At 44.1% G+C, this 21,041-nt stretch overlaps 1 protein-coding gene across 4 annotated transcripts in view; it reads right to left on the minus strand.

Annotated features, from left to right (window-relative positions):
• PPP6R2 (protein phosphatase 6 regulatory subunit 2) overlaps positions 1-20,663 on the minus strand; it is a 164,757-nt gene extending 144,094 nt beyond the window's left edge. For 3 of the 4 annotated variants that reach the window (XM_075124605.1, XM_048821097.2, XM_048821189.2), the window contains exon 1: positions 20,439-20,663. The gene's annotated coding sequence lies outside the window, so the exon portion shown is untranslated. The remainder of the gene's footprint in view (positions 1-20,438) is intronic. The other variant, XM_075124606.1, reaches the window with a different exon arrangement.
• Positions 20,664-21,041: the final 378 nt, after the last annotated feature.

Consider the following 21,041-nt stretch of genomic DNA (forward strand, 5'->3'; position numbering starts at 1 on the left):
CGATGGTCACATAAACATCACCCTATACCGGAAACCTACTGACCGCTATTCCTACCTGCATGCCTCCAGCTTTCATCCAGACCACACCACACGATCCATTGTCTACAATGGATATTGGTATCATATCATATGATATCATGATTGATATCAATGGTCTATGATACAACCGCATTTGCTCCAACCCCTCAGACAGAGACAAACACCTACAAGATCTCTATCAAGCATTCTTACAACTACAATACCCACCTGCTGAAGTGAAGAAACAGATTGACAGAGCCAGAAGAGTAGCCAGAAGTCACCTACTACAGGACAGGCCCAACACAGAAAATAACAGAACGCCACTAGCCATCACCTTCAGCCCCCAACTAAAACCTCTCCAGCGTATCATCAAGGATCTACAACCTATCCTGAAGAATGACCCATCACTCTCACAGATCTTGGGAGACAGGCCAGTCCTTGCTTACAGACAGCCCCCCAACCTGAAGCAAATACTCACCAGCAACCACACACCACACAACAGAACCATTAACCCAGGAACCTATCCTTGCAACAAAGCCCGTTGCCAACTGTGCCCACATATCTATCTATTCAGGGGACACCATCATAGGGCCTAATCACATCAGCCACACTATCAGAGGCTCATTCACCTGCACATCCACCAATGTAATATATGCCATCATGTGCCAGCAATGCCCCTCTGCCTGGTACATTGGTCAAACCGGACAGTCTCTACATAAAAGAATAAATGGACACAAATCAGACGTCAGGAATTATAACTTTCTAAAACCAGTCAGAGAACACTTCAATCTCTCTGGTCACTCGATTACAGACCTAAAAGTGGCAATTCTTCAACAAAAAAACTTCAAAAACAGACTCCAGCTAGAGACTGCTGAATTGGAATTAATTTGAAAACTGGACATCATTACATTAGACTTGAATAAAGACTGGGAGTGGATGTTTCATTACACAAAGTAAAACTATTTCCCCCCCTACTGTTCCTCACACGTTCTTGTCAACTGCTGGAAATGGCCCATCTTGATTATCACTCAAAACGTTTTTTTTTCCTCTCTTGCTGGTAATAGCTCACCTTAAGTGATCACTCTTGTTACAGTGTGTATGGTAACACCCATTGTTTCATTTTCTCTGTGTATATAAAATCTCCCCACTGTATTTTCCACTGCATGCATCCGATGAAGTGAGCTGTAGCTCACGAAAGCTCATGCTCAAATAAATTTGTTAATCTCTAAGGTGCCCCAAGTCCTTTTCTTTTTGATAAAACAATACCATTTTAAACAAAATATTTTAAAAAACCAATTTTAGTTCTTTAATCCTTAGATGCATGAAAGTAACACATTCTACATGAGTAAATAAGCCCATGATTTTAAGGTTTTTTTCCACAGCATGTCTTGGTGCTAAATATTGATCACCAGGAAGCTTCACAACTATGTGGGCAATATCCTTCAAATACATAGAATTTGCAATCCTTGCACATCTTCTATAGCTCAGTTTGTTCTGGATTTTATTAATATAAAGTTTACACTCATTACAGTTCAACACATTTTAGGCACAAACTCCAGAAACAAGTTCACATTGATAACCTTAATAGCAATTTTGCTTGCCAAAAAACGAAATCAATGTACTCTGGAACAGAAAATATTAGGACTTCAAATTCTTGGGAAGCAAAGGGGCCTCTTTGAGGCTGGTGTCTTTTATACAAGATTTAATAAAGGACTCTAATAGATTATATACACACGAACGTGAACTTCCCATAAAAGATAGGCAGTACTTATTCTGGTGACTGGGCCGCTATAAATACCTTAGAGAAAAAGAGGACACAATGTAATGTTCAAAGAGCAATAGTAATTCAAAGGCTATCAAAAATTTTATGGTCATAAAACCTCAATTATAATCTCAATCTTGTCTGAATTTAAGTTTTAATTGCCATGTTTTAAAAAATAGAAAAAAGCTCAGGTTATTTATTTGTATGTATTGTTAAGAGTATATCATTGTTGTATACCAATGCCTGAAACTAAAAATAATTTTCAAACAAAGCATTTTTTCAATGACAGACAGACCCATGTTTATCCAAATGCTATGTCAGTGGAACATTCTCTTTGATCCTTGGAGTTGCCAAGTACCATTAATTCAAACTCACTGAAGGGTTTGAGCAAACTGAAGACTGATGGCTGGGCTACACTATCATTTAAGTCGATGTAACTTACGTTGCTCAGGGGTGTGAAAAAGACAGCTCCCTAAGTGACAGAAGTTATATCGACTTAAAGGGCTTACCACACAGCAATATGTCCGTGGGAGATGCTCTCTCGCCAGCATAACTTCCGCCTCTTGCGGAGGTGCAGTAATTATGCCATAGGAGAGCGCTCTCCCGTCGGCATAGCGCGTCTTCACCGGATGATTCCAGTAGCGTAGACATGCCCTGAGTCCCCTGTCGCAACAACTGACCACGGAATCCCCAAGTGACAGTTTAAAGAATCCGGTTAATATCATTACTGCTCCTCAGAATCTTAAGACTGTAAGTTTCAATCTACTGCTATAAACAGCAGCAGAAGTAAGGACATGAAATGGATTGGGGAGGCAGTCTGGGTTTAAGAATATAGGAAATACCATAACAGGTCAGACCAAGGGTCCACTATGTCCAGTATCCTATCTCTGAGAGTGGCCAGTACCAGTTGCTTCAGAATTAGGTGCATGAATCCCCACAGTGAACCACGATGGAATAACTTGGCCCCCATTAACATAGTGTCTGAGCATCTCCAAGTGGCCGATTTATACCACATTTTATCTTCTCTAATACGTGGATGGTCTCATTACCCTAATAGAATAGAACCTCAGAGTTACGAACACCTCAGGAATGGAGGTTGTTTGTAACTCTGAAATGTTCGTTATTCTGAATGAAATGTTATGGTTGTTCTATTAAAAGTTTGCAACTGAACATTAACTTAATACAGCTTTGAAAATTTACTATCCAGAAGAAAAATGAGGCTTTCCTTTTTTTTTTTTTTTTTTTTTTTTTTTAAGTAGTTTACATGTAAAACAGTGCTATACTGTATTTGCTTGTGTGTATGTGCGCGCTCTGCTTCCTGATAGCGTACTTCCCGTTCCAAATAAGGTACATGGTTGACTGGGCAGTTCATAACTCTGGTGTTTGCAACTCTGAGGTTCTGCTATAAATATCTCATCCTTTTTTTAATCCTTCTAACTCTTGGCCTAAATGATATATTGTGGCAATGAGTTCCACAGACTAGCTACACACCATGTAAAGGCAGTTCCATTGGTAGTTTTAAATTTGTCACCTTTTCAGTTTCATCAGATGTCCCTTTGTTCTTGTATTAAAAAGGATGGTACACGGGAACCAATCCTGTAACCTACAACTCTCTAACATACATTTTATATACCTCTATCATGCCTCTTTAATTTGTCTCCTCTTAAAACTAAATAGTCCAACTCTTTTCAGTATCTCTTCACATACAAGTCTTTCTATGTTTCAAGTAATTTTCACGACTCATCTCTGGATCCCTTCTATTTCAACTACATCTTTTTGAAACAAAAGAACCTAACACTGTGAGAGCATACCACCAATTTATATAATAATCATTTTGCTATTTTCAGACTTATTTTCCATCCCACTCTCTCTCCATACATCTCAACATTGTGTTTTGCTTCCACACAAAGAACATGTATTCATAAAGCTGCCCATCTTTTTCCCACTTCAACTGGTTACAGTTAATTTCAAACCCAACATACATGATTAGTAATTTTTTTTCCTTCCTACATACATTACCTTATATTTGTCAACGCTGAATTATTGTGCCATTATGCTGCCCATTGACCTAGTTTCATTAGGTCCTTATGAGTTCCTCTCATTTTACTGATGTAAATAAATCATTAACTCCCTTTCCTGATCATAAATTAATATATGAAATGCCACTAATGCTTTTACGGATCAGTGTTTCCCACTGATAACCTTTTGCCATGCTGAAAGCGGTTTTCTGTCTAGTAGCCAATTCCCAATCCATGACGGTACTAAATTCTCACCCTATGACTAAGTTACCTTAACAAATTCTTGTGATGCCCTCTGTCAAACATTTATTGAAAGTCCAAACACGTCAATTGCTTCTCTTTTATTCACTATTTTACTGACACATTCAAAGGATTCAGATGAATTGGAGATAATCTTCCTGCACAGATGCTGTGCTCGTTCACCCCTACATTATGTTCCTTCAAGTGTTTTATATGAAGTGCTTGAAAAATCCATTTACTCAAAAGTGAATAGAAGCTTTGTCCAGGCAAGTGGAATCAAAAAGATGTGGTCCCCTCCTATGGCGGCAGGAGAAGAGCAGCTCAGGTATTGCTGTTTTAAGAGGAAGAAAGGGAGTAGAGTGACCTCTGAGATGCTACTTCTTTAAGAAATGGAGCAAGAAGCAGAAGCTAGGAGCCCGTGGGCCACCAACACACCCAGGATGGGAGGGTGGCAGCAGCAGCCACACCCTAGGCTACTGATTGATTAGGAGATGAAATTTATTTTTTGTAGGGATAACTGATTGAAATGAAATGTGACAAAATTGATTGGGAAATAAAAATGATACATTGGAAAGGAACCATTGATCTCTTAAGGAGACATGGGGGTGGCGGAGAATGCAGATGTGCCAATGAAAATCAAATATGCACATTCTGAGGACACGATACCACAAGTTTCCTCAACAGCCTTAGTAGATTTAATCTCTGGACAAGCAGATGTCAGGAAAATTTTTCAAGCTATGTTTCTAACTATTTTAATTATTGTTTCCATAAATTTATCTCATCCTCCCCTATAGCAAGGCTCACTGGATTGTAACTACCGGGATCACACCTAATGCCTTTATGTAAGAGTTGCTATCCTCCAATTCTCTGGTATAGGAGCTAACACTAATAAGTACAGTAACTCCTCACTTAAAGAAAAGGAGAACTTGTGGCACCTTAGAGACTAACAAATTTATTTGAGCATAAGCTTTTGTGAGATACAGCTCACTTCATCGGATGCCCCTGGTTAATGTTGTTTCGTTGCTGATCCATAAGAGAACAGCCTTGTTTAAAGTTTTGCAATGCTCCCTTATAACCTGGTTTGGCAGCCACCTGCTTTGTCCACTGCTTGCAGAAAGCGCAGCCCGTTGGAGCTAGCTGGTGGGGGCTTGGAACCAGGGACTGGCAGCCTCCCCATCAGCTCCCCGTTCCCCTAAGTTCCCTGTGCAGCAGCTGCCCAACAGGCTACCAACTGCCAGAAGTTCAGCTGTCCCTCCCCACACTGCCATGTGCTGCTCCTGCCCTCTGCCTTGGATCTGCTCCTGGGAACCTCCTCCTTGCTGTGCGGGGAGAGGAGGAGGAGGCGGCGGCGGCGGCAGACTAATGTCAGGGTGTCTCCTTCCACCCCGCTCTTTTACCCCATCTCCGGAGGGGTGGGGGAAAATACGACAGGGCTCAGGACGGAGGGAGCTTGCTGGCCGCAGCTGCTGTCTCAACTTACTGATCTACTTAAAAAGGCAGTTTTCAGAGTAGTAGCCGTGTTAGTCTGTATTCACAAAAGAAAAGGAGCTTATGCTCAAATAAATTTGTTAGTCTCTAAGGTGTCACAAGTACTCCTTTTCTTTTTTTAAAAAGGCAGTGTACATAGAGTGGGGTCGGCATACTTAAAGGGGCAATGCGTTTCTCTCTCTCACAAACATACGGTGTGTCTCTCTCTATCTGCCATGCTGTCTCCCCACCCTCCATTTGCACTGCCTTGTGGAGCATGAGGCTATATTAACAAAGTGTTAACCCTTGAGGGCTCGGCCAAGTTTTAATTCATCGTTTAGCAGGAAGGCATTCCCGGGGAAATATCCCACCCTCTTCCACCCTCTGACGTTCAAGGCAAGTTCCACCCTCTGACGTTCAAGGCAATTATCCACTCTGCTTTCCAAAAACTTCTTGGATTGTCTGTGCACCACTGTATTGCTCTCCCAGCAGATATCAGGGTGAGTGAAGTCTCCCATGAGAACCAGGGCCTGCGATCAAGTAATTTCCATTAGTTGCCAGAAGAAAGCCTAGTCCACCGGTCTATAGCAGACTCCCACCACAACATCACCCTTGTTGCTCACACTTCTAAACTTAATCCAGTTTGCAAAAAACATTTCCCTGGAATCTAACCCTCTATTTACATTCATTCTTATGGGGAAATTAGATTCGCTTAACATCATTTCGCTTAAAGTAGCATTTTTAGCATAAAGTAGCAAGGAGTTATTGTAATCTCATATTTTTAACAACTCAGCTACTTCAGTTCCTACAGAATTCATGGATGTGCATCATCTGAACCTGGTGACTTGTCACTATTTAGCGCTCTTTCTCCCAGCAGCCAGAGCAGGGTAAAGTTGGGGCTTCTATTATTATTAGGCATTTGTATTATGATAATGCCCATAGGCCCTTGTCAGGCTAAGGATCAGGGTCCTACTGTGCTAGGCACTGCACAAACTTATAGAAAGACATATGGATCCTGACCTAACACGTTTACAATCTAATTTGAAATAAAGGTTCAATAAGTGATTGTCACAAACAGCATGAGAGCAAGAGGAAGGGAGGATAAGGGGGAAAATAAGACGATACGGTTTCACAGATGTGACAGGGTCGGGCCAGATGGCTACAGGAGAGTCATAGAAGGCAGATATATTAGCCCCAGGTTAAGTAGGTCCCTTTTCCCTGGGTAAGGTAACAGGAAAGGTTCCAGAACAATCAGGAACTTTCTGGAAACAATTAAGGCAGACAGGCTGATTACAACACCTGCAGCCAATCAAGAAGCTGCTAGAATCAATTAAGGCAGGCTAATCAGGGCACCTGGTTTTAAAAAGGAGCTCACTTCAGTTTGTGGTGCGTGCGAGGAGCTGGGAGCAAGAGGTGCAAGAAGCTATGAGTGAGAAGGCGTACTACTGGAAGACTGAGAAGTACAAGCATTATCAGACATCAGAAGGAAGGTCCTGTGGTGAGAATAAAGAAGGCCATGGAGGTAGCCCAGGGAGTTACAGCTGTCACACAACTGTTACAGGAGCCACTGTAGACAGCTGCAATCCACAGGGCCCTGGGCTGGAACCCGGAGTAGAGGGCGGGCCCGGGTTCCCCCCATCCCTCCATTCCCCCAACTCCCTACTTGATACCAGAGGAGTTGACCTGGACTGTGGGTTCCACCAGCGGGGAAGGTTTCTGGACTGTTCCCCAATCCACTAGGTGGATCAGCAGAGACTGCGGGCATTGTTCTTCTTCCTTTTCCCCATACTGGCCAGTGATGAGGCTAACTGAGTGAATGGCAGATTTGAGCCATGAAAGTGGTCAAACTGAGGGCTGCCGTGAACTTCTGAGGCGAGCAAATTCGACATTAAGCGCAGCACCCACCAAGGCAGAGGAGGAACTTTGTCACACAGATAGCTTATTTATTTATATTTTAACTAGAGCTGTCGATTAATCGCAGTTAACGCAAGCGATTAACTCAAAAAATTAATCTCGATTAAAAAAAAATTAATCTCGATTAACAGCAGTTTTAATTGCACTGTTAAACAGAATACCAATTGAAATTTATTACATATTTGGGATGTTCTTCATTTTCATATATATATTGTATTCTGTGTTGTCACTGAAATCAAAGTGTATATTATTTTAGTTTATAAACATTTATACTGTAAAAATGACAAGTTTTTCAATTCACCTCATACAAGAACTGTAGTGCAATCTCTGTCATGAAAGTGCAATTTACAAATGTAGACTTTTTTTGTTACATAACTGCACTCAAAAACAAAATGTCAAACTTCAGAGCCTACAAGTCCACCCAGTCCTACTTCTTGTTCAGACAATTGCTAAGACAAACAAGTTTGTTTACATTTACGGGAGATAATGCTGCCGCCTTCTTATTTACAATGTTACCTGAAAGTGAGAACAGGCATTTGCATGGCACTTCTGTGGCCGGAATTCCAAGGTATTTACGTGCCAGGTATGTTAAACATTCGTATGCCCCTTCATACTTCAGCCACCATTCCAGAGGACATGCTTCCATGCTGATGACGCTCATTAAAAAATAATGCATTAATTGAAATAGTGACTGAATTCCTTGGAAGAGAATTGTATGTCTCCTCCTATGTTTTACCAGCATTCTGCCATATATTTCATGTTATAGCAGTCTCGGATGATGACCCAGCTCGTCGTTCCTTTTAAGAACACTTTCAGATTTGACAAAACACAAAGAAGATACCAATGTGAGATTTCTAAAGATAGCTACAGCACTCGAACCAAGGTTTAAGAATCTGAAGTGCCTTCCAAAATCTGAGAGGGACGAGGTATGGAGCATGCTTTCAGAAGTCATAGAAGAGCAACACTACAATGTGGAAACTACAGAACCCGAACCACCAAAAAAGAAAATCAACCTTCTGCTGGTGGCATCTGACTCAGATAATGAAAATGAACATGCGTTGGTATGCACTGCTTTGGATTGTTATTGAGCAGAACCTGTCATCAGCATGGACGCATGTCCCCTGGAATGGTGGTTGAAGCATGAAGGGGCATACAATATTTAGCATACCTGGCACGTAAATAGCTTGCAATGCCGGCCACAAAAGTGCCATGCACTTTCAGGTGACATTGTTAACAAGAAGGGGGCAGCATTATTTCCTGCAAATGTAAACAAACTTGTTTGTCTGAGCTACTGTCTGAATAAGAAGTAGGACTGAGTGGACTTACAGGCTCTAAAATTTTACATTGTTTTGGTTTCGAGTGCAGGTTTGGTTTTTTTACATAATTCTACATTTGTACATTCAACTTTCACGATAAAGAGATTGCACTACAGTACTTGTATTAGGTGAACTGAAAAATACTATTTTTTTACAGTGCAAATACTTGTAACCAAAAATAAATATAAAGTGAGCACTGCACACTTTGTAGTCTGTGTTGTAACTGAAATCAATAAATTTGAAAATGTAGAAAACATCCAAAAATATTTAAATAAATGGTATATTACAGTTTAACAGTGTGATTAATCACAATTATTTTTTTTTAAATCGCTTGACAGCCCTAATTTTAACAACACCTAGAGGTCTCAGTCAGGATCAGGAAACCAAACATGCTGTACACACATATATGCAAGAAAGCTTACAATGTAAGCAGTGCACAACTTAATTGTACTGAATCATATAAAAAAGTTATACATAAATATGGGATATTCTTGACTGAAGCTCAACATGGCTTTCATCAGTTGGCCAGTTTCTTGTAGGCATTCAAATTTATCCAGCACCTAGCAAGAAACTGAAGTGAAAAGATGGAAGCCACTGAGCAGAGTCCATGGACATCATTCTAGCAGGACTCCCCATATCGTTACCTTTTCTAGTAGCTAGGATTCCAAATCATCTTCCATATGAATCTTTGGATAGAAAGTTTAGTTCTCTGGCTATTGGTATTTAGTGAAATTTCTATGCCCTCTGGATGATGGTGAAGGTGTGAGACAGATGGAATATGTTGTTTAAAAAAAATAAGCCATTGGGAAAGAGACTGATTTGAAGGGGAGAAGTACAAGAAAAGGGAGACAGAAAATATAATAACATGGGGAAATGGTGGAGGGCATAATTAAAGAAAGATATGTAAAAGGGTGGAGAGAGAGCAAAGGAAGAGAGGAACACACAGAACCAACTCTGGAAAAGATTCAGCTTGATCTGTTACAGGAAAATAGAAAAAAAAAGGAGAAGACAAGAAGGGAAAACAGATATAACAAAACCAAGTCAAGATGCAAAAGTCACTTTTTTAAAAATTATTAAACAGAAAGGTGATTGAGAATATTAATAAAGTTCCCAGTAACTGGCAAATAACTATTTTAAATTGCAGGGAGTATGACTTTGAAAGTGGTCCTTCAGACTATGGATAGTTAGTAGGCTTAACTCCTGGGCTAGTAGGTGCTGGCTAAAGTTTAAACCTGCTAACAGGTATCCTTCCAAAAAGTGGAAGATTGGCCAAAATGAGACCAACAGAAAGGAACAAATAATAGCAGCTAAAATGTCTCAGGAAGAGCAATAGCTAAAGACAATAAATAACAAGTAAAAAGGATAAAGCCATTGAAGAGAAGCTAAAATATTGATCTGAACTTGTTTTCATTAGAACATATTGGGGATACAGTTACCTCAGATGTATTTTTTCAGCCAATACAGATAAGACCGCCAAAGACAGAGGAGTCAAAGGAGGCAGGGCCGGAACGCATTGAAAATTTCACTGCTATTCCATCCCTCAGTCTCCTGGGGCGTTGTGAGGGTTAGTAGGAGGATCTCCACTACTGAACCCCACCCCCCAACATCCATTTTTTAAATTCTTCTTTCAGAAAATAGCTCCAGTATCTGCCTCTACTGCTGCTGCTACTCCTGGCTTTGCTAAACAAAACCAGAATCAATTTGACCTACTACTTGTCAATTTCACAGCTGTCCACAGGGTTCCCACAGAAGCAATGAAAACTGACAAGACTGATCAGTATTTTTACTCTGCTTTAACCAGGCAAAGACAGGAGCAGAAGCAGAGGTATGAAGCAATCTGTCTCCAAACTTAAGACAGCACTGCACAAGTTACTTTTGGTTCATGTTTGAAAGGGTTGTTTGTTTGCAACCATAAAGGTTAGAAACTCAGTTTTGTTTTGTTTCATAATAAAAGCTTAACTTCCACAGAATCTAACAGCGCTTGCTTGAAAATGCTTCCTATTTGCACAGCCCAGTAGATTTTTCAAGCCCTATCTGTATGGCTTAAATAACCTACTGAACTTTCAAAAAGAAAAGGAGTACTTGTGGCACCTTAGAGACTAACCAATTTATTTGAGCATGAGCTTTTGTGAGCTACAGCTCACTTCATAGGATGCATACAGTGGAAACTGCAGCAGACTTTATATACACACAGAGAATATGAAACAATACCTCCTCCCACCCCACTGTCCTGCTGGTAATAGCTTATCTAAAGTGATCATCAAGTTGGGCCATTTCCAGCACAAATCCAGGTTTTCTCACCCTCCACCCCCCCACACAAATTCACTCTCCTGCTGGTGATAGCCCATCCAAAGTGACAACTCTCTACACAATGTGCATGATAATCAAGTTGGGCCATTTCCTGCACAAATCCAGGTTCTCTCACCCCCTCACCCCCCTCCCAAAAACCACACACACAAACTCACTATCCTGCTGGTAATAGCTCATCCAAAGTGACCACTCTCCCTACAATGTGCATGATAATCAAGGTGGGCCATTTCCTGCACAAATCCAGGTTCTCTCACCCCCTCACCCCCCTCACCCCCCTCCCAAAAACCACACACACAAACTCACTATCCTGCTGGTAATAGCTCATCCAAAGTGACCACTCTCCCTACAATGTGCATGATAATCAAGGTGGGCCATTTCCAGCACAAATCCAGGTTTTCTCACCCCCCCACCCCCATACACACACAAACTCACTCTCCTGCTGGTAATAGCTCATCCAAACTGACCACTCTCCAAGTTTAAATCCAAGTTAAACCAGAACATCTGGGGGGGCGGGGTAGGAAAAAACAAGGGGAAATAGGCTACCTTGCACAATGACTTAGCCACTCCCAGTCTCTATTTAAGCCTAAATTAATAGTATCCAATTTGCAAATGAATTCCAATTCAGCAGTTTCTCGCTGGAGTCTGGATTTGAAGTTTTTTTGTTTTAAGATAGCGACCTTCATGTCTGTGATTGCGTGACCAGAGAGATTGAAGTGTTCTCCGACTGGTTTATGAATGTTATAATTCTTGACATCTGATTTGTGTCCATTTATTCTTTTACGTAGAGACTGTCCAGTTTGACCAATGTACATGGCAGAGGGGCATTGCTGGCACATGATGGCATAGATCACATTGGTGGATGTGCAGGTGATCGAGCCTCTGATAGTGTGGCTGATGTTATTAGGCCCTGTGATGGTGTCCCCTGAATAGATATGTGGACACAGTTGGCAACGGGCTTTGTTGCAAGGATAAGTTCCTGGGTTAGTGGTTCTGTTGTGTGGTATGTGGTTGATGGTGAGTATTTGCTTCAGGTTGGGGGGCTGTCTGTAGGCAAGGACTGGCCTGTCTCCCAAGATTTGAGAGTGTGTTGGGTCATCCTTTAGGATAGGTTGTAGATCCTTAATAATGCGTTGGAGGGGTTTTAGTTGGGGGCTGAAGGTGACGGCTAGTGGCGTTCTGTTATTTTCTTTGTTAGGCCTGTCCTGTAGTAGGTAACTTCTGGGAACTCTTCTGGCTCTATCAATCTGTTTCTTCACTTCCGCAGGTGGGTATTGTAGTTGTAAGAAAGCTTGACAGAGATCTTGTAGGTGTTTGTCTCTGTCTGAGGGGTTGGAGCAAATGCGGTTGTATCGCAGAGCTTGGCTGTAGACGATGGATCGTGTGGTGTGGTCAGGGTGAAAGCTGGAGGCATGCAGGTAGGAACAGCGGTCAGTAGGTTTCCGGTATAGGGTGATGTTTATGTGACCATTGTTTATGAGCACTGTAGTGTCCAGGAAGTGGATCTCTTGTGTGGACTGGACCAGGCTGAGGTTGGTGGTGGGATGGAAATTGTTGAAATCATGGTGGAATTCCTCAAGGGCTTCTTTTCCATGGGTCCAGATGATGAAGATGTCATCAATGTAGTATAAGTAGAGTAGGGGCATATGGGGACGAGAGCTGAGGAAGCGTTGTTCTAAATCAGCCATAAAAATGTTGGCATACTGTGGGACCATGCGGGTACCCATAGCAGTGCCGCTGATCTGAAGGTATACATTGTCCCCAAATGTGAAATAGTTATGGGTAAGGACAAAGTCACAAAGTTCAGCCACCAGGTTAGCCGTGACATTATCGGGGATAGTGTTCTTGACGGCTTGTAGTCCATCTTTGTGTGGGATGTTGGTGTAGAGGGCTTCTACATCCATAGTGGCCAGGATGGTGTTATCAGGAAGATCACCGATGGATTGAAGTTTCCTCAGGAAGTCAGTGGTGTCTCGAAGGTAGCTGGGAGTGCTGGTAGCGTAGGGCCTGAGGAGGGAGTCTACATAGCCAGACAATCCTGCTGTCAGGGTGCCAATGCCTGAGATGATGGGGCGCCCAGGATTTCCAGGTTTATGGATCTTGGGTAGTAGATAGAATATCCCAGGTCGGGGTTCCAGGGGTGTGTCTGTGCGGATTTGATCTTGTGCTTTTTCAGGAAGTTTCTTGAGCAAATGCTGTAGTTGCTTTTGGTAACTCTCAGTGGGATCATAGGGTAATGGCTTGTAGAAACTCGTGTTGGAGAGCTGAACTTTGCCACTTAACCATAATGTTCTTTTCTCTTGCCTTCCTGTTTTCTTTTTGTGTAGGGGTATGGATGAGTTCATGACTGCCTAAGATTATCACTTATTATTTGTATTGCGGTTCACCTGGGAACCCCAGTTATGGATCAGGGCCCACTGTACTAGGCCCTCTACAGACACAACACGGAGATAGTCCCTGCCACAAAGAGCTTATAATCGAAGTATAAAATGAGAGAGAATAGGTACAACAATGACAGGGGACCACAAGGAACCAGTGAGACAATACTAGTTAGTTGTCAACAGCTGTCTACCATCTCCATGCACAGACTAAAGATTCTGATTTCCTTATTTTTCACTTCAGGTTCTTTTGAAACTAGCTTCTTCATTTTTCTCAACTCCCCGCATAGTTCATTCTTGGTATAATCCCTCCCATACAGATGTTGACCTTAGCTATACTCTATTCATGGCTATGTAATGCTTTTACTAGAGTTACCTCTTGCATCAACTTGTGCATTACTTAGGACTAACATTAGAGTAGCTTCTCTTGTTTGTAAAACTAACTATTCAAAAGAGCAATCGTTTAAGGCAATGGTATCAAATTCCCAGCCTGCAGGCCAGATCTGGCCTTTTAATGCATTTATGTGGTCTGCATAGAATCATAGAATATCAGGGTTGGAAGGGACCCCAGAAGGTCATCTAGTCCAACCCCCTGCTCAAAGCAGGACCAATTCCCAGTTAAATCATCCCAGCCAGGGCTTTGTCAAGCCTGACCTTAAAAACCTCTAAGGAAGGAGATTCTACCACCTCCCTAGGTAACGCATTCCAGTGTTTCACCACCCTCATAGTGAAAAAGGTTTTCCTAATATCCAATCTAAACCTCCCCCACTGCAACTTGAGACCATTACTCCTCGTTCTGTCATCTGCTACCATTGAGAACAGTCTAGAGCCATCCTCTTTGGAACCCCCTTTCAGGTAGTTGAAAACAGCTATCAAATCCCCCCTCATTCTTCTCTTCTGCAGGCTAAACAATCCCAGCTCCCTCAGCCTCTCCCCATAAGTCATGTGTTCCAGTCCCCTAATCATTTTTGTTGCCCTTCGCTGGACTCTCTCCAATTTATCCACATCCTTCTTGAAGTGTGGGGCCCAAAACTGGACACAGTACTCCAGATGAGGCCTCACCAATGTCGAATAGAGGGGGACGATCACGTCCCTCGATCTGCTCGCTATGCCCCTACTTATACATCCCAAAATGCCATTGGCCTTCTTGGCAACAAGGGCACACTGCTGACTCATATCCAGCTTCTCGTCCACTGTCACCCCTAGGTCCTTTTCCGCAGAACTGCTGCCTACCCATTCGGTCCCTAGTCTGTAGCTGTGCATTGGGTTCTTCCATCCTAAGTGCAGGACCCTGCACTTATCCTTATTGAACCTCATCAGATTTCTTTTGGCCCAATCCTCCAATTTGTCTAGGTCTTTCTGTATCCTATCCCTCCCCTCCAGCGTATCTACCACTCCTCCCAGTTTAGTATCATCCGCAAATTTGCTGAGAGTGCAATCCACACCATCCTCCAGATCATTTATGAAGATATTGAACAAAACCGGCCCCAGGACCGACCCTTGGGGTACTCCACTTGATACCAGCTGCCAACTAGATATGGAGCCATTGATCACTACCCGTTGAGCCCGACATTCTAGCCAGCTTTCTACCCACCTTATAGTGCATTCATCCAGCCCATACTTCCTTAACTTGCTGACAAGAATACTGTGGGAGACCGTGTCAAAAGCTTTGCTAAAGTCAAGAAACAATACATCCACTGCTTTCCCTTCATCCACAGAACCAGTAATCTCATCATAAAAGGCGATTAGATTAGTCAGGCATGACCTTCCCTTGGTGAATCCATGCTGGCTGTTCCTGATCACTTTCCTCTCATGCAAGTGCTTCAGGATTGATTCTTTGAGGACCTGCTCCATGATTTTTCCAGGGACTGAAGTGAGGCTGACTGGCCTGTAGTTCCCAGGATCCTCCTTCTTCCCTTTTTTAAAGATTGGCACTACATTAGCCTTTTTCCAGTCATCCGGGACTTCCCCGGTTCGCCACGAGTTTTCAAAGAAAATGGCCAATGGCTCTGCAATCACAGCCGCCAATTCCTTCAGCACTCTCGGATGCAACTCGTCCGGCCCCATGGACTTGTGCACGTCCAGCTTTTCTAAATAGTCCCTAACCACCATGCATGCATGACAAACTCAAATTCTAAAAAATCTGTTTGGGGGTTTGTTTTTAGTTTCGGTTCTATCCATGGTTTTGAAAGATCATCTTCAACTGTGGAGCGAGTGTAACCAATACAGTGATGTCTTCCAGAGTCTGCAAACAGACAATGCCTGAAACAATTGCTGTGTGTGTCAACTTCCATCTCTCACTACGGTGTTAATTCTAAAGCCTTATGACAACATGTTATGTCAACATTAACTATTTCATTGCTGATTATTTTAGCAGGTCAAATGGAAGAGAGAAGAGAGAAGCCTATGGCGGGGGAAACTGCAGAGGGAAGAAAGGAGGACACACAAAGACAGGGGAGGGGCAATAAGGAAGAAAGAGAAACAAGAGGCTTAGAAATAGTGGTGGTCATAAAAGATTGCATCTTTTCCCATTAAGTGATATTAAAAAAAACAAGGCATTTAAATAGTAATAATAATAATAACTAGAAGTTTAGTTATCCCCTACAGGCCATATACTGTCCTTGATCTTTGTATAAACCTACTGATATCAAAGAAAGATTCACCACGGAGAGAAGGGTAGCATGTTGTCTTACATTTGTAACCTAGCCCACAGACCATAATCAAATACAGAACTCTGCCCTCTCCACAGAATAAGTAGGAGACCCCTGTTAAGGGTAAGATAAGCACAAACTGTTTTTTAAAATGTGTCCCAACATTTGACTAGTTTATACAGATAGTTGCAGTCACTCATTAATTCAGTTGTATTCGTTCTGAGAGCTCTCAGCATTGTACAATCTTTCAAATTCCCGATTTAGAGACTGGTAGAGAAACTCTGTGAGTATATTTGTATTCTTATGACTTGGAATTTGTATCCCTCCAACTCCTCTTCACTCAGAAATTTCATCTTAGAAAATTCTATGGAATCTTTTATAGTACTACTCTCCCAGCTCTTTGACTCAATCTGTCAGTCTTATATAGTTTATACACAAGTACCCCCAGGATGTTGGCATTCTACCATGTTTCAGAAGTGCCTATAATATCAAGATCCTCTTCCATTTTCAAACATTCTAGTTCACCTATTTTTGTTAAGCTTCTCACACCAATAAATACAGTAGTGTCCCATCCATGGCTCTTGAGGCTTCAATTGTGTTAAGAAAATGTATAGTTAACTATGAATTTTTAATATTTTCCCTGAGCCGTGACCTGCCATTTTTGAATGTAAGTGTTTAGTCCAGTCATTATGGATAGAATGTAAAAGAGCTTAGCTTCCCCAGCAGCCACAACAGTGAGAGCCAGGAGAGCTCTAAGCAGATGCTCTCCATTCCCTGGTGAAGCTGCTCAGATCTCCCACTCACCACCTGCTTGCATCACCAGGGAAGGTGAGAAGTTCTGGCTGGGTTTACTGCCTGCTTACCTGCCAGACTGCAAGCACCCCAGGAACAGCAAGGTAGTACTCGACTGGCTATGCCTGAACACAGAGCAATCCATAGAAAGGATGGCTCCCTCCCACATACAGCCATCAGAAGGGAAGAGAATAGGTACAGAACCATGCGATTCCCTCTCTTAGGCCAGGTTAGAACAGTTTACAAGAGCTGGGGAAAGCCAGTGTACAACTCATGCCAGTTAGTTCCGCAACCAATGCACCACAGGATGCAGGGAAAGAGTTGTCTTTGCCAGCTCTATATTCACTTGGGACGTCTCTCTGCCAGAGGAATCCTCAGCTGGGGGGACCTAAGGGTATTTTCTGCTCTCTTCTCACAGGGACCACAAAAAGGGAAGAGACTATGCCCCTAAACAAGTAATGATTGCTGCTCTTAACCTTTCCTAAAGTAATACATATTCAAAAATTAGATAGTTGGTGGGGCTTCTGTTTGGGGACCCAAGACAGTATCCTGGCCTGAATCACAGGAAATCTTATTAGGCTCCCCCACTTATTAGTGACTTCCCCCAAAACATTACAAGTTTTCTATGCCAGCAGTCTGTTTCTCCGTTGGTTAAAACAGAGCCAATCCCTTCTGTTACAGGCTCTCCCTTCACTAAAAAGTTTCTTCGATGCCTAATAAGACTTCCCGTGATTCAGGCCAGATACTGTCTTGGGTCCCCAAACAGAAGCGCCACCAACTATCTAACTTTTGAATATGAATCATCATATTCTACAACAATAAAGTACAGTAGTCACGAGGAAAAAATCCAACACACCAGAAACATGGAAAAACAGTCAACTTCAAGACAATTCTGCTCATATCCAATCTTCTGCCATTCTGATGCACCAGTGTTTATTATTAGGGATGTTTCAATGAAGACATGATCTTTACCTGCTTCTTTTCCAAATTCCAAAACTTATGTCAATTTGGCATGGTATCACAATCAGTTGCTACGTAAATTACAACAACATCACCACCAACTGCCACCATAAGACAGCCAAAGTTGCCGTGATAGTTTGGGGGTGTTTTTTTAAAATCACAAGAGTCAACAAAAATGTTGGCAAAAATCAGAGATTTTTATCCATTTTTTTCTATAACTCAGACAAACTACGCTAACAAGACCCCGGGTCTGCAAATGTTTACTCACATCCTTAACTTCAAGCACACACATAATTTATTACAGGACTGCAGCCTAAATATGCAACACAAATTTTCTCCCTTCTTGAGAGGGAAAAGGTTTCACTAAGGAAATAAGCTTCAGTTTCAACTTTTACTACATTAACAAAATGAATACAATATTTTCAAGATTATGAAAAATACCTCACAGCCTTTTAAATTTGTCTTAATTTCTCCTTTTTCACTTCCTAATTTTCTCTAGCTGCTAGAAAACAAGACCTTCAAATCAAGAAAGAAGCTTTCACTAGATTTGTCAAGAAATACAATCTTCCTGTAAGAAAGTTCCAAGGCTGAAGTCACAAATGGACTTGCTACAATTCCCACCACAATTTCTATATAATCATAGAAGCAGTGTATCACTATTATTTCACATGTACAATATGTACCAATGCCAATGGCTTCCCTAATTCAAATCTAGGCCATACAGATTCAAAGTCACTCATTCCTCCTAATCAAACTGACCATGGACTCCACATGACCTTGCCAACATGATCTCCTCTGCCAGTTTCAGTGTTTAGCCGACTGTTATGAATGACTCAAAAAAGGCTAGGCTGTAATATTCTCTCTCTCACTCTTCCTCACCGCCTTTTACAGAAGCCCAGAAAATCAAGTTTCAATGTCTCCATTACAAGAAGAAAGTGAAATTTAAACAAACTCTTTATACAACGAGACCCTGAAACTTAGAATTATTCACCCAAATCCTATATTAAAAGGATAAAGAAAGACCCAAAACTTCTGATAAAATAAGACCCAAAAAAAGGAATTTCATAATTAAAAGTACTTCGAATTTCTGAACCAGCTGGCTATTTTTAAAATAAAACAATAAAAAACAATTTAGTAGCATGTAGTTAATTGTGGTTTGATGATTAAGAGTGAGTTTCAGTAATTAAATAACTGATTTCTGTTCAAAGGGACAAATCTACAGGATGTAGTAAAGCAATATAGATCTTTTATTATGCACCCTCAAATACAGGGGGGGGATACTTTGCCTTGAGAAGTTCTTCTGAAAGATGAAATCTAGGCTGTGAACTTGAGATAAGCAAAACTTGTGAAGGATCAAAGGAGCAGCGAATACAGCTACAAAGCCCCAGGAAAAAGCAGGATGGTGTGGCAGAAAGAATGCACAGGAGGAGGCATATTGTTGGGGCTGAGGCTGGGGATCAGGATCCTCAGGACTAGAGAAGGGGGAGGCAGAAAGAGATGTCTTTCAAAACACTAGGCCTCCCCAGCATCCACAGACTGGAACCCCTTCAGGGAAAGTAGGTGCCTTTCAGCTAGGGATGAAAGAAAAAATACTGTCAGATTCTGGGGACCTGGCAAGCAGACACATCTAGGGCTCAGAGTGTCACGGGGGGCAGTTCGGGGGCCTGACACATCCAGGAAGAGTCAGTGGTGTTGCAAGTGGGAGACAGACACTGCGCTGAGGTGGTGTGGGGCGGGGGGGGGGGGGGGAGCAGCGGGCTGACAGATCCAGGGGATAGGAGGGGTCATGGGGGAGGTAACATATCCAGGTGGGCCAGGTGTGTCCCAGGGGGGTAGGTCAGGAGACTGACATAACTCGGGAGAATTTGGGGGAGGAGGGGTCACAGGTGTTGCAGGAAGGTAGGCTGCGGGATAGACATTCGGGGGGACTCAGGGGGCATACACATTGAGGGGCGCCTAGGAGTGTCACGGTGGGGCAGGCAGGGGGGCAGGCGAGCAGACACCTCCGGAGCTCAGGGTGTCACAGGGAGGCAAGCAGTGGGGCTGACGCTCCCAGGGGGAGGGGCTCAGGGATGTCAGGGGGAGGGCAGGCACATCCAGAGGCACAGGATTATCCGAGGGGGGCTCAGACACATCTGGGGCGCGGGAGATCGGGGCGGCAGGCACATCCAAAAGGGGCAGACACCGTGGGCCGGACTCAGACACCTGGGGGAGCGGGGGCTCAAGACTCTCATTAGAAGCTGGGGGGGGAGGGGGACAGCCACTGTGGGGGAGGGCTCATGATGGCTCAGACTCCGGGGGGGGGGGGGGGGACACAGACACCGTGGATGGGGGGGGCTCAGAAAGGCCGGGACATCCAAGGGGCATCGGCACCTCGACTGGGGGGGCTCAGACAGCCCGGGGGAGGCTCACGAGGGGAGGCACATCCCGGGGGGAAGACACCTGGGGGGGCTCGGGGGGGCAGACAGCTCCAAGGGCTCAGGGGGGGCAGGCACCGCCGGGGCGCCACGGGCGGGCACGTCGGGGCGCTCAGGCCGCTCCGGGGCAGGCTCGCGGAGCCGCCCGCAGGGGCTCGGCCGCAGCGAGCCGGAGGCAGCACCAGCCGCGGGTCTCACCTGCTCCGGGCCCGGCCTTCCCCGGCGGCGGCGGCGGGCCCGAGGCTCCGCTCCCGCTGCTCCCTGGGCTGCAGAGGCCGGCAAGGCCGCGGACATGGGGCACGTCCCCGGGCCTGGCAGCGACTCGCTCCCCGGCCGGGCTGCGCGGTCACCGAGCGCCGGGGCTGAGGGCTCGGCCACCACAGGCTCGCTCGCTCGCTCGCTCCAAAATGGCGGCGGGAGCGGCCTGCCCAGACTCGGGAAGGGGGCGGGGCGGAGGGGGGCGGGGGCGGGGCCTGCCGCAGGGACTGGGCCGGGCCCAGGGCGGCGCCGGAGTGAGCGCGGGGCACGTGAAGCCGGAGGGCTCCGCGCAGCCGCGAGGGGGGGTTGGGAAAGCTCAAGGAAGGGAGCATGGGAAGGTTCCATGGGCCGGGGGAGGGGGGGATTTTATGCGAAGGGGAGGGCCTGGGGCGGGGAAGGTTCCATTGGGCCTGGGAACGGGGGAAGGGAGGGGGAAGGTTCCATGGCCTGGGGGTGGGGATTTTATGCGAAGGGGAGGGCCTGGGGCGGGGACGGTTCCATTGGGCTCGGAACGGGGGAAGGTTCCATGGACCTGGGGAGGGG

This window comes from Caretta caretta, chromosome 1 (genome assembly GCF_965140235.1).
Source record: "Caretta caretta isolate rCarCar2 chromosome 1, rCarCar1.hap1, whole genome shotgun sequence".
NCBI classification, from domain to species: Eukaryota; Metazoa; Chordata; order Testudines; family Cheloniidae; genus Caretta; species Caretta caretta.